The sequence below is a fragment of the Dasypus novemcinctus genome, chromosome 28, assembly GCF_030445035.2.
Source record: "Dasypus novemcinctus isolate mDasNov1 chromosome 28, mDasNov1.1.hap2, whole genome shotgun sequence".
NCBI lineage: Eukaryota > Metazoa > Chordata > Mammalia > Cingulata > Dasypodidae > Dasypus > Dasypus novemcinctus.
In genome coordinates, this window is record NC_080700.1 from 11,195,435 (window position 1) to 11,212,290 (window position 16,856).

Here is a 16,856-nt window from a genome sequence, read left to right on the forward strand (position 1 = left end):
ACCCCTCATCCCAAGCGGGACCAATCCCTCGTCCCAAGCAGGACCAACCCCTCGTCCTGAGCTGGACCGACCCCTCGTCCGCAGCCAGACCCCACCTCTACCGACCGAGCAAACCGTCGCACACAATTTCTTCTTTGAACCACTGATAAGATCACATCTATTGAGATGATCTGTCTAATGCTGATAATGGTCTATTAAAGTCCCCCACTGTAATTGTAGAGGAGTCTATATATTCACTTGGTGTGTCTATTGTTTGCTTCATTTATTTGGAGTACCCTGGCTAAGTGTATAAATATGTGTGATTTTTCTTTCCTCTTGATAGTTTACTACTTTATTAACATATTATTTCCTTCTTTGTCTTTTAAAATTGTTTTGCATTTAAAGTTTAATTTTTCTGATATTAATATAGCTACATCTACTCATTTTTGGTTATTGTTTGCATGTAAAATCATTTTCCAACTTTTCACTTGCAATCTCCTTGAATACCTGAGTCTAAGATAAGTTTATTATAGGCAGTATATATATGGATCATATTTCCTTATCCATTTTCCAATCTGTGACAATTGATTGAGGAGACTAATCCATTAACAATCAATATTGGGAAGTAGACTTTGCCCAGTGGTTAGGGCATCCATCTACCACATGGGAGGTCTGCAGTTCAAACCCTAGGCTTCCTTGACCTGTGTGGAGCTGCCCATGTGCAGTGCTGATGCGTGTAAGGAGTGCCATGCCATGCAGGGGTGTCCCCGCATAGGGGAGCCCCACGTGCAAGGAGTGCACTCCATAAGGAGAGCTACCCAGTGTGAAAGAAAATGCAGCCTGCCCAGGAATAGTGCCATACACATGGAGAGCTGACACAACAAGATGATGCAACAAAAAGAAACAGATTCCCATGCTGCTGACAACAACAGCAGCAGACAAAGAACATGCAGTGAATAGACACAGAGAACAGACAACTGGGATGGGAGGAAGGGGAGAGAAATAAAATGAATAAATTGTTGCTGCCTCCCTTCACCCCTCCTCCTAGCCTTTGTTATCTCCCTTTTCCAGCCGTTGCTATCCTTCCCGCCAGTCCCGTCCACTTAGCCAACTCATAATCTGCCCCCTTTCTTAATCACCGCCTACTCCATAGCTGCCTGCACAGTTCCGCCTATCCACTACCGCCCCGTAGTTTACCCGCCCCAATTCCTACCCCTCCCTTGACCCGACCTTATATAATCAAGTGTGTTTCCGCAATAAAGTGGACTAGCTCATTCTCACAGGCTGTCTCCGTGGTTTTTACCGCGCGTCCCCCATGCCTGGAGAACCTAGGCCTACGCGCTGGCCTAGGGGCTCACCGCCGAGCCGTGGAAGCCCGCCCGGTCCTCGTGGGTTGCTAACTTAGAGTAGCAGCCCACAGCAGGGGTTGCTAACTTAAAATAGCAGCTCACAGCAGGGGCTCATCCGGGATCCTTTCCTTCCACCGCCCTCCGGCCCCTCTCTGCTGCTGCTGCTGCTGTCTACTGGCGACCATTTCAGCTCTCCAGGTAGGGACCCCATCGCCGTCTTTTCTTCTCCCACTATGGGCACCTCTCTCTCCTCACACCATACCCCTCAGGTTCGGCTTTTAGCCGCCCTGCTTGATACCAATGGAGTCCACGTTTCCCTAAAACAGCTCCAAAAATACTGGGACCTGCTACTCCCTTTTAATCCGTGGCTCGCCACCTGCCAGCTCTGGAGCCCAGACACATACTCTCGACTCATAGATCGAGTCACCTCCACCATACAGCATGAAAAGCGGTCTTTTCCGCCCAGCCTGCTGCCTGCTCTAGTAGCCATACACGCCTGTCTCCTTGGTGCACCGTCAGAAGCCATCCGAGACAAATCGGTTAAGCAACCCAATGACTATGAGCCCGATGATCCTGGCGACCCAAATTCTCTGTCTGACCAGCTCGCCGCCGCTCTCGAGCGCGAACCTCCCCGCCCGCGCTCCCCACGGCCCGCAGAAGCCGCTTCAGTAGCTCCTCAAAATAGCAGACTTTCTCCTTCTTCTTCCACCTCTGCCCAAAATGGCGCACTTCCGGCTTCTTCTTCACCTATGTCCGAGCCCGCCGGCGGGAACAAAGGCGCTTCCTCTCACCTTTACCCACCCCTCCCTGTCTCGTCATCTTCCGGCCCTGCCCCGGAAATAATGCAGCCGCCATCTTGGCTGGCTCCCGGAAGTGACGTGACTTCGCCGCCATCTTGGCCGGCTCCCGGAAATGACGTGACTTCGCCGCCATCTTGGCCGGCTCCCGGAAATGATGTGACTTTGCCGCCATCTTGGCCGGCTCCCGGAAATGACGTGACTTCGCCGCCATCTTGGCCGGCTCCCGAAAATGACGTAACTTCGCCGCCATCTTGGCCAGCTCCCAAAAATGACGTAACTACACCGCCATCTTGGCAGGTGCCTAGAAGTGACGTCGCCACTCCGCCATCTTGTCCAGCGCCCAAAAATATCCTGCCGCCAGTTTGTTGCCACCTTGACGCTGCTAAGCCATCATTCTCTCATCTGTTTCCCGCTACCGTTCATCCCTCGCCACCACCGTATGGCAGCAGCTCCCCACCTGCTTCTAGCAAAGCACATTCTCCCTCCCCCCAGCTATACCCGCTCAACCCACTGCCCATGCAGCAACGCCCTCAAACTTGGCTTCCCTTCACAGTAGAAGAAATGAAAACTCTTCGTAAAGCCGTTAAAGAAGACGGCATTGATAGCCCATATGTTCGACAACTAATAGAAGAGTTGGGGGTTCAGCTTGTTCTTCCTTATGATTGGATTTCTCTAGCCCGTTCCATCCTTCAGCCAGGCCAGTTCCTTGAATGGCGCACTCACTATCAAGTAGCTGTTGATCAACAAGTAGTGGAAAATGTTCGAGCGGGTGTCCAAGATCCAGCTGATGCCTACACAGGAGTTAACTATGCTGACCCTCGTTCCTATGTGAACATGGACCCAGGGTTTTGGCACCGAGTGAAAGTTCTCGTTCAGTGGTCATTCTCTTTAATTTCCACCAAACAATCCACCAAGTTCGCGCAAATGCTTCAAGACTCGCAAGAAACCTTTCCGGCATTTGTCGCCCGCGTTATCGAAGCATGCCAATGTAAAATTACTAACGAAGATGCTCAGTTTGCGTTAGCAAAAGAACTCATTCTCGATGGGTGCCTCGCACCCTTCCGAGCTGTCATCCTTCCTATCCGCGACAAGCCAATGCACGAATGGGTCCTAGCTTGTCGAGACATTGACCCACAGACTAAAGCACTTACTGCTGCCTTCGCTTCCACCATGGCTGTCTCATCTGCCTCCACTTTTGCCTGCTTCCGATGTGGTCAGCCCGGTCATTTTGTTCGCGAGTGCCCTCAACCGGCAGCTTCCCGCCCTGCCGTAGCACTGCACAGACCAAGAGGCCCCCCCACACCATGCCCGCGCTGTGGCAAGGGGCATCACTGGGCCCGCGATTGCCGCTCATCGCAACGTATCTCCCAGCCTTTAAACTTCCAGCGGGGCAGGCCTCAGCCCCTCCCCCAAGAGGCCCTCCAGAGAGCTCCAAAACCTTAATGTGGACAATGCCTATCAAACGTCACAAAAAACCTTCCTTAGAGCTTAAAATAGACGGACAATGGCTTGAAGGGCTCTTAGACTCTGGTGCTGAAATCTCTTGTATTCCCTTTGAAATCGCCGCCTTCAATCATTGGCCCCTCGAAACTGGCCCTCAAGTCATCGGCGCCACAGGAGCTGCTACTTCTTGGAAAACATCTCAGCCTCTGCATTGGAGTGACCGAGAGGGTAATGAAGGTCAAATTCGTCCACTCGTCCTCTCTTCAGTCCAAACCATCCTGTGGGGAAGAGATGTACTCAGCCAGCTAAAAGCTCGAATCACCACTGAAGCCTTCTTAGCTGCGCCGCCCCCCCCCTTATAGGGGCCACTGCTCCTGTTTCAAGACCTGACCCTATCCCTCTGGAATGGGACACAGAGGAGCCCATCTGGGTCGAGCAGTGGCCCTTGCCAACTCACAAACTACAAGCTCTCTCTGCCCTCGTTGAAGAGCAACTACAGGCAGGGCATATTGAGCCGTCTACCAGTCCCTATAACTCGCCAGTTTTTGTCATCAACAAAAAGAACACAAGCAAGTTTCGCCTCCTCCACGACCTTCGAGAAATTAACAAGCATATTAAGCCAATGGGGTCACCTCAGCCTGGTTGCCCGCATCCCACTGCAGTCCCCCAGCATTTTTATGCTGCCACTATTGACATCAAAGATTGCTTTTTCTCCATTCCTCTTCACCCGCGAGACTGTCCACGATTTGCATTTACAGTCCCGCTTACCAACAATCAAGGAGCAGCACTCCGATTCCAATGGCGAGTACTACCACAAGGCATGCGGAACAGTCCAACTATATGTCAGCTCTATGTCAATCATGCCATTGAGCCGCTACGCTCTAAGTTCCATCCAGAGCACACATACATCATCCACTATATGGATGACCTTCTTTTAGCAGCAAGTTCTAACACACTTCTCAATGATTTACTTTCTGCAGTTATGACGAACCTCTCAAGTCTTGGATTAGTAGTGCAACCTGACAAAGTCAATCCCCAGCCACCTTTCCAGTTCTTAGGCTTTCATTTTCATCAATATATTCGGCCCACCAGCCCGCAAATCCATGTTTCTGATCACATGACGCTGACTGAGCTCCAACGGCTTTGCGGACAGATCAATTGGCTTCGATCAGCACTCCCCATCACAACAGCGCAAATGCAACCCCTTTTCGAGCTCCTGCAGACTAAGTGCAGTCCATCCACTGCAGTCGTTCACCCCATCACCATCACCCCAGCTGCCAAAGAAGCCATCCAACAAGTAAATGCTGCACTCCAGCAATGCCGCCTAGAGCGATTCTCTCCCAATCTCCCAATCCTTGCCTTAGTTTTGCCAACACCAGTCACCCCAACGGGTCTCCTATGGCAAGATGGTCCTCTTCTTTTTCTACACACATCAAAAAGTAAACTCCCAAAAATCTGCCCATTTACAAGAGCTTGGATCACATTAGCCACTGACTTAGTACTTCTCTCCATACAAACATACGGTGTCCCGCCACACACCATTGTTTGGCCCTTTGATGCAAAAGAAGTTACTTCCCTTATCATGAATAATGCTCAAATGCAGAGCCTCATAGAGTTCTTTCGTGGCTCCTTCGACAACCACTATCCTCATCATCCACTGCTGCAAGGTGTATCTCAATTAGCATTTTTCAACCCGTTCCGTCCGCTGCCCGCAAGAAAGCCAATCCCCTTTGCCATCACTGCTTTCACTGATGCCTCAAAAAGAGGCTTCGCTGCTGTCATATATGTGCCAGGAAAGCTTGAGCCACGACAGTTAATGTTTGCCAATCACCTTTCTGTTCATGTGGGTGAACTCTTAGCTGTCGCTGCAGTCCTCAATCTTTACCCAGACCAGCCTCTCAACATCTTTACAGACAGCTTGTACACCTTACAGGTATGTCGCAGCCTCCCACTTGCTACCTTTCTACCCAGCAACTCATCTATAGACCAAGCACTCGCCTTTGTACAGCGACTACTTGAAGAAAGGCAACAACCCTGGTTCATCGCTCATATCAGAAGTCACTCTGGCCTGCCAGGACCACTAACTCAAGGAAATGCCCTTGCTGATGCCTTAGCATCTGGCCGCCATGTATACCCAGCTGCCATTCGAGAAGATTCCATTGACAAAACAAGACTAGGAGACATCGTCAACCAAGCCAAACTTTTACACTCTCAATTTCACTTCTCTGCGCGATCTATCCAGAGGCTCTTTCCAGACCTCCCCATCGAAACATGCAAACATCTTGTGCATTCCTGCCGAACATGCGCACCTTTGCTACCCCTCGGACCCTTGCAGCCCCGCGGAGCTAATCCCCGCGGCCTGCGGCCTAACTCCCGCTGGCAGCTAGACGTCACCCATGTTAGTGCTTTTGGGCACCTTAAATATCTTCATGTTGCAGTTGATACCTTCTCGCACCTATGCTATGCCGTGCCCCTCACAGGAGAGAGTGCCAAACATTGCATCAAAGCGCTTCGGCAAGCCATTCTATTCATGGGAATTCCCTGGGATCTCAAAACCGACAATGGACCAGCCTATCGCAGTGCCACCTTTGCCAGCTTTGTGCAGATGTACCACATCACACATCATTTCGGCATCCCCTACAACATGCAAGGGCAAGGAATTATTGAGCGTACTCACCAGCAGCTCAAGCTACTCATTCAAAAAGAAAAAGCTTCCTCTCCCCACAAAGCCCCTGCCGACGTCATTACTGCCTGCCTTATCCATCACAATCTCCTGACCTTCGATGACAAAGGACTCTCCCCAACCCATAAACATTGGGGACCCATGTGGCAACCTTCGCAAGTTCCCCTTGTTCATTGGAAAGACCCCGCCACAAACCTTTGGCAAGATCCAGCTCCCTTGCTAGCACAGGGGAGAGGTTTTGCTTGTGTCTTCCCAGACTCCAAACCACAACCGCTCTGGGTTCCTGGGCGCTACATCCGGCCTGCCACCGACCCCAAAGTTCCACCAAATGATGAACACACTATGCCCTCCGTAAGAGACAACATTGACTGCAGAGGCCCAGAGGTCGCCCCATTCGCTCAAATCCAGCACCAACCAGCCCCTCCCTGAAATGTTTATATTAGATAAGTGCTCTCTCCGAGTTTCTTTCTGCTGATTGTCCCTCCCCTATGAGGGCTCTCTTCTCCTTTCTTTGTATTTACAGATTCCCCAAAAGGACTCACCTCTGCACAGTCTACAAGAAGAGCCTTATTGCCGCCTCTACAACCTGCTGCTGACAAGTGCCTGACCTTCACCGAAGCGTGCCTTACAACTTATCAGAGAAGAACTCTCAGTGCAGATGCTCTTCCCACTCCCCTCGCACCCTCACCCACTTTTATACTTCTTTTTTATAGTCTTCATTTTTTTAACAATCTTTTCAGCTGTCTGTCTCGCAGCCACAGCCCCGACAGATTGGAACCTTTGTCAACGCCTTCTCCTCGCTGTCGCCTGGCTGCTTCTGATTAGCATCTTCACCTCCCTTGTTGTCCTCCTCCCATGACTACTATGCGCCCCCAAGTACATTCATCTGAGCCTGCTACTCCAACACCGTCGCCCATGGGGACCACACCAGCTCCTTCTCGCCGTGAACGACGTCGACAACGCTTCCTTGCCCGCCGCTTAAGCCGTCTTTCCCTTGAAGATGATGACCCCATCGAGTGCCAAGTTCTCCAGCTCCTCCGACAGGCCCGCTCTGTTCACACCCCCGCCTCCTGTTCCCCTACCCTTCCCTACCTCATCCATCTCCTCATTCTCATGTTGTCTCTAGCCTCCTCTGCCCAAAGCTCCTCATCCCATCAGCCATTCAACTGGACCTTGCAGACATTCCCGGAAAAACGCATTCTCGCTTATAATGTTACTAGTGTCACTCCCTCCTTTCTCACACACGTCTGCCCTCTTGCTGGAATTTCCTTCCGTCCCGAATGCCAAGTAAGCAACATCAGAAAAGCGAAAGTAGGCCACCACTCCTCCTCATCCTGTCGAGGTGGGAATACAGCATGCCTGCTTTCTCAAAACAACCATCTCCTTGGCCCTCAATTCAACCCTGTGTCTGGTTTTTACATCTGTCCTGCTAGTGCTCGAGGTTGTCATGACCCATCACACTTCTACTGCCCCTCTTGGGGATGTGTGACCATGGCCCATGGATGGTCCGGCGCCCCCAACAGAGACCCGTATCTCTCTCTCCAAGTAGCCAACAATTCCCGTTGGGACTTCATTTCGCTGACAGTAAAAAACCCAAACGACGATACATGGCTGGCCGCTCGCCCCTATGGACTCCGGTTGTATATGAGCAACTATGATCATGGTGCTTTGTTTGAAATCCAAAAGCGTGTTGTCTCCGCCCCACCCTCTGCTATTGGTCCCAACCACATCCTTAACCCTCCTCCCTCACCCACTGTTCACCTTCTTCCGTCCTCATCTACCCCCCTCAAAATCTCTTCCACCTCGGCCGCCGTCGTCCCTTCTACAAGCCCCACTTCCCCACCCGCTTCAGGTATACAACCACATCCTCTCATCCCCTCTAGTCCCTACTTCAAACTCCTAAACGCCTCCTATTCCTCTCTCAATGCCTCCCACCCCAACCTCACTTGCTCTTGCTGGTTGTGTCTTTCCCCCAGCCTCCCCCTCTATGATCCACTTGCTATCCCTTCACCACTCTTTACTTCCTCCACCGATGATTCCCCCTCTTCCTGCAATTGGAATCAATCTACTCATGTCCCACTCACTTTTACGCACATCTCTTCCAAAGGTTTATGCATTCACCCCCGTTCTTCCCACACTCCTAGCCTTACTGCCTGTACCAACTATACCTCCCCAAACATCTCTGCCAAATACTTAGTTCCCCTAAACACCACCCAATGGCTCTGCTCTTCCACCGGACTTACCCCATGCTTATCTGTTGCCACACTTAACAAAACCAAAGAAACGTGTGTTCTCATCCTCCTCATGCCTCGAGTCATCTATCACACTCCTCTACATTTCTTTGAAGCCTTTGATCACACTCAAGAAGCTATTTACCTCCACAAACGTGAACCTATTACTGCTGTACTCACTGTCACTTCCCTCCTAGCTACAGCTGGAGCTGCCACTGGTGTTGCAGCCCTAGCCACACAAGCCTCCGCCCTCCAAAACCTCAGACAAGCAGTAGACTCTGATATCATCTACCTCCGAGATGCAGTCAAGTATCTTAGAGACTCCCTCAATTCCCTTTCAGAAGTTGTCCTGCAAAACCGCCGAGGCCTTGACCTCCTCCTCCTCAAAGAAGGTGGCCTATGTGCAGCTCTGGGAGAAGAATGCTGCGTCTATGCCAACTATACCGGTTTAGTAGACTCCAGCTTAAAAGAACTTGAAAAAGGTCTCAACCAACGCCGACTTGAACGAGCCCAAACTGCTGGTTCCTGGGGCTTCCTGCAGCCCCTCCTCCCCTATCTCCTCCCGTTAATAACCCCAGTTCTGCTCATCATCCTAGGTCTCACCGTTGGTCCTTGGGCCATTCGACGAATCATCCGCCTTGCCAAAGATCACGCTGACAGTGTATTTTCCTCGTTTGTTCAAATCCATTACCACCGTCTTGCTACCTCTGATCTCGCTCCTCAATCTCGCCCTTGTCCTCGCCCCCCTTCCCACCGTACTTCCCGCCTGTGAAGCTGCTTGCTGTGATACTCCCTGACCTTAGCCGCCAGCACGGGTTTGTTTCCCTCGGCGTAAAGGGCTTGGGTGCACCCTCCGCCCCCCTTTATTGCTATACGTCTGAGAGTCCTTCACGGTTAAGCCAGCCACAGCGCTATCCACCCCAAAAAAGCGTGCGCAACATCATGTTAGATATTTCGTCTAGCACCGGCACGCACCGACCCTAAGGGCTATGCATACATTCTGGCCAAATGATATGTCATTTGCCCATCGCCAGTCGATCCTACCCCCTTTTTTCTCTCACCCTCCACAGCCCATCCCCCTACTCTCTCACGCCCTTTTTTTTTTATAAAACAAAAGGAGCAATTGTTGCTGCCTCCCTTCACCCCTCCTCCTAGCCTTTGTTATCTCCCTTTTCCAGCTGTTGCTATCCTTCCCGCCAGTCCCGTCCACTTAGCCAACTCATAATCTGCCCCCTTTCTTAATCACCGCCTACTCCATAGCTGCCTGCACAGTTCCGCCTATCCCCTACCGCCCCGTAGTTTACCCGCCCCAATTCCTACCCCTCCCTTGACCCGACCTTATATAATCAAGTGTGTTTCCACAATAAAGTGGACTAGCTCATTCTCACAGGCTGTCTCCATGGTTTATACCGCGCGTCCCCCACGCCTGGAGAACCTAGGCCTACGCGCTGGCCTAGGGGCTCACCGCCGAGCCGTGGAAGCCCGCCCGGTCCTCGTGGGTTGCTAACTTAGAGTAGCAGCCCACAGCAGGGGTTGCTAACTTAAAATAGCAGCTCACAGCAATAAATAACTTAAAAAAGCCAATCAGTATTATTTCTGTCAAGGCAGTAATTATTTGTCATACTTTCTTTAGGTTTATATGTGACATTTTGTTTTTATTTCTATTTTTATCTACTTCATTACTCTTACTTGTAATTTTCCTTTATACACTCTCTTTCATTTTTTATAGATTTTTAAAAAATTTTACAGGTACATAGGTCATACAAAATATTACATTAGAAATATAAGAAATCTTATATACCCCTGCTCTTCATCCCCCCACTCATCCCACATAACTAAATTCTTTCATCATTGTGGCACATTCATTGCATTTAATGAATACATTTTGGAGCACTGCTACACAGAATGAATTATAGTTTACTTTGTAGTTTATACTCTCTCCCAGTCCATTCAGTGTGTTATGGCAGGATATATAATGTCCTGCATCTGTCACTGCAATATCATTCAGGACAAATCCAAGTGGTGAAATTGCCCTGATCTCACACCTCTTCTTCCCTCTCCCTACCTTCGTCAACTCCAGTGGCCACTGCCTTTATACACTCTCTTCCAATTCTCTCCTGTTTTTGTTTTTTGTTTTTCCTTTCAACCGGCAGAACTCTCTTTAGTATTTCTTAAGGGACAGGTTTTTGTTGACAAACTCTCTTAATTTCTCTTTAAATGTGAGTATTTCTAACTCTCCCTCATTTCTGATTGCCAACTTTTCTGTATACATAATTATTTGCTGGAATATTTTGCCTTATAACCTATTAACTATATTAATTACAACATAACAATACTTTCTTTCCTCCATGACTTCAGAAGAGAAATCTATTTTTAATTTTATTGAGCATCTCTCATTTTCCCTTTTCTCTTGCTGCTTTCAGAATTTTCTCTTTGTCTTGAGAATTCACAATTTGATAAATATGTGTCTTGGGCTAGGTCTATTGGGATTTATGCTATTTGGAGTGCACTGTGCTTCTTGGATATGTACATTCATGTCCCTCAGAAAAGTTGGGAAATTTTCAGCCATTATTTTCTACAACACTCCTTTTCTCCCTCTTCCTTTCTCTTCTTCCTCTGGAATGCATATAATGGGTATGTTTGTGAATTTCTTCTTATTCAACTCCCTTAATCCCAGCAGAATTTTTTCTATCTTTTTTATCTATCTGTTATACTATCTGTGCAATTTTAGATGGTCTATCTTTCATGTTACTAATTCTTTCCTCTACCCATTTAAATTTGCTTTATGTGCTTTCTACATATTTTAAAGTTATTGCATTGTGCTTTTCATTACATTTAAATGGGTTATCTTTTCATGTATTTTAAGCATTCTGTGTATTCCCCCAGTGACTTCTTAATATCCTTTATCTCCTCCTCACTTCATTATGTTGATTCATATTTTTTTGAAAATTCTTTAATAGTTTTTCTACATTCTGTGTCTCTTCCTGCTTTTTAGATTGCTCATTAGACTGGACCATGCCTTCATCTTTCATAGTATGACTTGTAAGTTTTTGCTGGTGTCTAGGCATCTGTTTATCTTGATGTGTTCATTTAATTGGTCAGCTTCTATTTTTACTTTAGTTTATTTCATTTGTTTTGTGTTTTTTCTCTTTGGCATTTGGTTGCACTTATTCTATATCTTGTAGTTGTCTGTGTTACCCAGAAAAAATACTAAGCCAACATAAATGAGAGAAAGAAGAGAAAAAGAACCAGAAAATAAACAGGAAAATAAAATGAGTGAAAAATCATAAAAAATAGAAAGAAATAAGAATTAAAAAGTGGCATAAAAATTAATAAGAAGCAGGTAAAATATAATAAAATAAATGATCAGAAAGATGAGGAGAGAAGAAAGAAAATTAAGACCAATCAAGAGAAGCTGTAACAAAAGAAAAACATTGGAAGTCACAAAAATAAAAGAAAGGAAAGCAAATAAGGAAAAATTAGGAAAAAAAGGAAGAAAAAGAACCAAAGAATAAAAACAGAAAAACTGACCTCCTTCTAAGACCACTAGCAACTACCTCAGGCTCCCAGTGCTCACCAATCTATCACCCTGCAGCCTGCCCTCCAGAGGTAGGTCAGACTCCTAAGTAATTTATTTAACTGCAAAGAAGATTCCTTGCTTGAAGCCTTGTCTGACCTTTTTTAATGGTTTGTTTTCTTGTTTTTCCTTCCTCTTTATCCCTCCATTGCCCTTTTTTCTTTTCCTTGCTTACTTTTTACTTTTTCATTTCTTTTTTTTTATATTAGGTGCTGCAGGCAGCATTTCTTATTTGCTGTGTTTCCCCATCCTCAATTTCCTCTTTTCTGTGTGTGCTGATTTTGGCTACCATTGCTATCCCCTTTCATTTATATCTTTCTGTCCTCCATCACCTATCATTTGTCTTACATTCCACCTCTCTGTTTAGCCCACAATTTTTCTGACATTTTATTTCTAATACATCTGTTCTGTTTTCTTTTATTCACTCTTTATATTATTGTTCTTTTTCTCTTTTCCTCTCTCCTGACAAACTGGCCTTTTAATTCATACCATATTCCTCCCCATATTCAGTTTACTATGTCATTATAGGTACTCAACTTTTTACTATTATAGCTCTACAAAGTTTACGTGAGTTTAATATCCATTTTCCTAGATCTCACATGGTTCTTCTGCTAACACTTACTGTCAATACTACTATTATACTTTTTCTTTTCTTACCCATTTTGCTTTTTCTGGCCCTAATATTTCCCATTAAGGGAACTTAGCCAACAATGAGAAAATAGAATAAGAAGAACAAAATGACAAAGTGAAGACTTAACACCCACAAAAACAACTAATTAAACCCCAAGATAGATGAAGAAGATAATCAACTGAATAAGCCCAATAAGATAAAATAATGACCAGGGAGCTACAAAAAAACTACAAACCAAACCAATAATCAGGAAAAGATGGCCCAAAGCAATGCACAAACTAAAAACCGGAAGAGGAACAGAACATTGAACAACTAATCAAATCCCTCGAAACATATATCATGGACCAAATTAATGAAGTGAAGGAAGAGATTAAGGATATTAAGAAAATACTTGGTGAACATACAGAATAAATTGGGATCATATGCAAAAAGATAATGGATATGATGGTGATGAACAGCACAATTCAAAATATCAAAAACACACTCAGCAAATAACAGCAGATTTGAAGAGGCAGAGGAAAGAATTGGTGATATGGAAGACAGTACATGTGAAATCAAACAGATAGTAGAATCGATTGATATAACAATAGAAAAAATCCAGCAGGGACATAGGGATCTGAATAACAATGCAAAATGCACAAACATAGACTTTATATGCATCCCAGAAGGAGAAGAGAAGGGAAAGGGGACTGAAGGGATGTTGGAGGAAATAATGGCTGAAAACTTCCCAAAGCTATTGAGGGAGATGGATGTACATATCCAGAAACCACAGTGCACCCTAAACAGCATAAATCCCAAAAGGTCAACCCCAAGACATATACTCATCAAATTATTCTATGCTCAAGACAAAGATAAAATACTAAAAGCAGCAAGAGAAAAGAGAACCCTCACATACAAAGGAGGCTACATAAGATTAAGTGCTGATTTCTCATCTGAAACCATAGAGGCAAGAAGGCAGCCATATGACATAGTCTAAGTACTAAAAGAAAAAAAAAAATCCAACCAAGAATGCTCTATCCAGCAAAGCTAGCATTCAAAAATGATGTAGAGTTCAAAATATTCAAAAATTAAGAGAAAATAAGAAAGTATGCCAACAAGAAACCTGTCCATCAAGAAATACTAAAGAAAGTTCTGCAGGAGGAAAGAAAAAACAGGAGAGACAGAGTTGGAGGACAGTGTAAGAACAACTAAAAAGACAAAAACAAACAAAATATGATAAACATAAATCCAAAGAAAAGAAGTTAATATAAGTAATTCCTTCAAAGTAATAACACTGAATATCAATGGATTGAACTCATTTGTTAAAAGATGGAGATTGGAAGATTGGGTAAGGAAATATGACCATTTATATGCTATCTACAAAATGCACATCTTAGATCCAGGGATTTAAGGAGATTGGAAATGAATGGCTAGAAAACAATCTTACAGGCAAAAAATAACCAATAAAAGGTCATGAGTAGCTATATTATTATTGGATAAAATTGATTTTAAATGCAAAACAATTGTGAGAGACAAAGATGGACACTACATATTAGTGAAAGGTAAATTCTTTCAAGAAGTAAGAACAATCAGAAACATTTATGGTCCTAACAAGGGCACCTCCAAATACGTGAGGAAAACACTGGAAAAATTAAGTGAAGGAAGAGATGTCTCTACAGTTACAGTGGGGGGCTTTAATACACCACTATCAACTATGGACAGAACATCTCAAAAGAGAATCAATAAAGAAACAAAGACTTTGAACAATATATTAGAGAATCTGGGCCTAATAGACATATACTGAACAATACACCCAAGTACAGCAGGATATATAATCATCTCAAGTGCACATGGATCATTTTCCAAGATAGACCACATGCTAGGCCACAAAGAAAGTCTCAATGAATTCAGAAGTTTGAAATAATAAAAAAAAAGTTTCTCTGGTCACAGTGGAATGAAGCTGGAAATCTGCAAGGGCCTAGAGACCCAGACATGACACCAAGACATGGAAGGTAAAAAACGCACTCTTAGAAAAACAATGGATTGAGGAGGAACTATCAGAAGAAATCAATAGCTACCTGAAAACTAATGAAAATGATAACACAACATATCAAAACATATGGGATGTAAAGCAAAAGCTGTACTGAGAGGAAAATTCATAGCCATAAATTCATACATCAAAAAAGAAGAAATAAAATTGAAGAAATAACTGCACACTTGGGGGAATTAGTAAAAAACAACAACAACTAACTAACTAAATCCAAAGGAAGAAGAAAGAAAGAAATAACAAAGATCTGAGCAGAACTAAATGAAATAGATGATATGAAAGCACTAGAAAAAATTTAAAAAAAAAACAAGAGCTGGTTCTTTGAGAAGATCAACAAAATTAACAAACCCTTAGCTAGCCTAACAAAGAAAAAAAGAGAAAATACAAATACACAAAATAGAAAATGAGAAAGGGGACATCACCACTGACCCGACAGAACTAAAGACTATCATAAGAGGATACTTGGAAAAATTATATTCCAACAAGAAGGACAATTTAGAGGAAATGGTCAAATTCCTATAAACACATAAGCAGCCTAAAGTGATGAAAGAATAAATTGACAATATCAACAAACCAATCACAAGTAAAGACATAGAATCAGTAAGTAAAAACCTCCCAAACAAGTGGAGCCCTTGGCGAGATGGCTTTACAAGTGGATTCTGCAAATCTTTCTGGAAAGAACTAACACCAATCTTGCTTAAGCTCTTCCAAAAAATTGAAAGAGAAGGAAAATTGGCTAACTCATTCTATAATACCAACATTACCCTAATACCAAAGTGAAACAAAGACACCACATAAAAGGAAAATTAGAGACCAATCTCTCTAATGAACCTAGATGCAAAAAAACTCAAAAAAATGCCTTCTAATTTTATTCAACAATACATTAAATAAATTATACACCATGACTAAGTGGGATTCATTCCTGGTATGCAAGAATGTTTCAAATAAGAAAATAACATAAGACACCAAATAAACAGATTGAATGGGGAAAAAATCACATGATCACATCTATAGATGCAGAAAAACATTTGAAAAAATGCATTACCCTTTTTTGATAAAAACACACAAAAGATAGAAATAGAAGGAAACTATCTGAACATGATAAAGTGTATATATGAAAAACCCACAGCTAAAATCATTTACAATGGTGAAATCCTAAAATCTTTCCCTCTAAGATTAGGAACAAGACAAGGATGCCCACTATCATCCCTTCTATTTCATATTGTGTTAGAAGTACTTGCTCAAGCACTGAGGCATGAACCAGACATAAAAGACATCCAAATTGGAAAGGAAGAATTCAAAGTTTCACTATTTGCAGATGACATGATCCTTTAACTAGAAGCCCTTAGAAGTCTACAGCAAAGCTCCTAGAACTTACAAATGAGTTCCGTAAAGTTGCAGATTATAAGATCAATGTGTAAAAATCAGTAGCATTTCTGTACAATAATGAGAAATCTAAGGAGGAATTCAAAAAACAGCTACCTTTTACAATTGTTTAAAAAATTTTAACTAAAGATGTAAAAGGTGTATACACAGAAAACTACACAACACTGTTGAAGGAAATCAAAGACGACCTAAATGAATGGAAGAATATTCCCTGTACACAGATAGGAAGACTAAATATTATTAAGATATCTTGCCTAACAAAACTGATCTACACATTCAATGCAATCACAAGAAAAATCAACACAGCAATTTTTAAAGTTTTTGTAAATTAAAGTTAATAGATCACAAGGAATGTTACATTAAAAAACATAGGAAAACAAGAAACATAAGAGTTTTCCATATAACCCACTCCCCACCCCCACCACATAATTATAGCAAATGTATTTATATATATATATATACATCACCAAAAAAAGTTGAACTAGAAAATATAAGAGGTTCCCCCCAACCCCAATCCTCCCACACCAACAACCTCTCTCATCATTGCCACACACTCATTACACTCAGTGAACACAGTTTTTAATGAACTAGAAAAACTAACTCAGAAATTTATTTGGAAAGGAAAGAGGCCCCAAATAGCGAAAGACGTATTGAAAAGAATAATGAAATTGGGGGAATCACACTACCTGACTTCAAAACGTACTGCAAAGCTACAGTAGTGAAAACAGCATGGTGTTAGCACAGGGATAGA